Here is a 1,027-nt window from a genome sequence, read left to right as displayed (position 1 = left end):
GTCGGACTTTAAAGTTTGTGTCCCTGTGAACTTTACATCAAACAGGCCTGGACTGCTGCTGGCTCTTTGAAGTGGCAAAGGGGAGAATCACAGCGGCTGAGTGCAGGCCTGTGCTCTGACATGTTCCGGTTCAAAACTGACTTTGTTGATGTTTAAAAACAGCTCAGCTAAAGGTCTACTGCGAGTAAGATGATACAAACTACTTTAGCCTAACACAGTGAACAGAGATAACCTCCAAATGTGGATTTTTATTAAAGCCAGGGCCGGCCCAGTCTATAGGCAGACAAAGCAGCTGCTTAGAGCCCCAAGGCTACCAGGGGGCCCCAAAGAGCACATATATTCGTATTGAAAATAATATAATATGTAAAGTTATACTGGAAACAGTGCTCAGGTGTTTACAGCAGCCTAAATATCCCTCTATAAAGATTGCATTTGTTTTGTTTCATTTATTGTTTTTTTGTTTGTTTTTTTAATATACAATAGCAAAATATCTGCTGCCTTCATTTGTTTCATCTATGCGTTTACACCCCGAGGTGTGCTGAGGTACTTTTGAATGGCTGTTTTACAGGTTGGATTAAAACATTCAGTCTTTTGATCATATAAATAGAAACATGATTGGACAAGGTGATGAGAGCATGGTCATAAGGCTGTCAAATGTGAATCGCCAATAGCTGAGCCCAGGTCATCCACAGCCTAGGGTCCCAGAGACAAATTCTGCTTAGGGGGCCCCCTGAAAGCTAGGGCCAGCCCTGATCAAAGCAAAACATTTTTCACTCTATCTACATATATTTGTCTTATCTGTTTTTTAAACATAGGGTCGTCAGAAGTAATAATTAGTGAGTGTGTTTTTGCCTTGTCACATTGTGTTATTATAGACCATAAAAGATATATCATATGAGTAATAGCCTACATATTTTCTCACTTATTCATGCAGCGGTATCGGGTCGGCTTTGGGACCATGCGCACATCCTCACGCGGAGAGGGGCCGGACCTTTTCCCATGCACCACCATCTACTGACATTGGCCA

Source organism: Periophthalmus magnuspinnatus, chromosome 1, assembly GCF_009829125.3.
Source record: "Periophthalmus magnuspinnatus isolate fPerMag1 chromosome 1, fPerMag1.2.pri, whole genome shotgun sequence".
NCBI classification, from domain to species: Eukaryota; Metazoa; Chordata; class Actinopteri; order Gobiiformes; family Gobiidae; genus Periophthalmus; species Periophthalmus magnuspinnatus.
The sequence above is the reverse complement of the archived record's forward strand: the minus strand, read 5'-3'. Positions refer to the sequence as shown.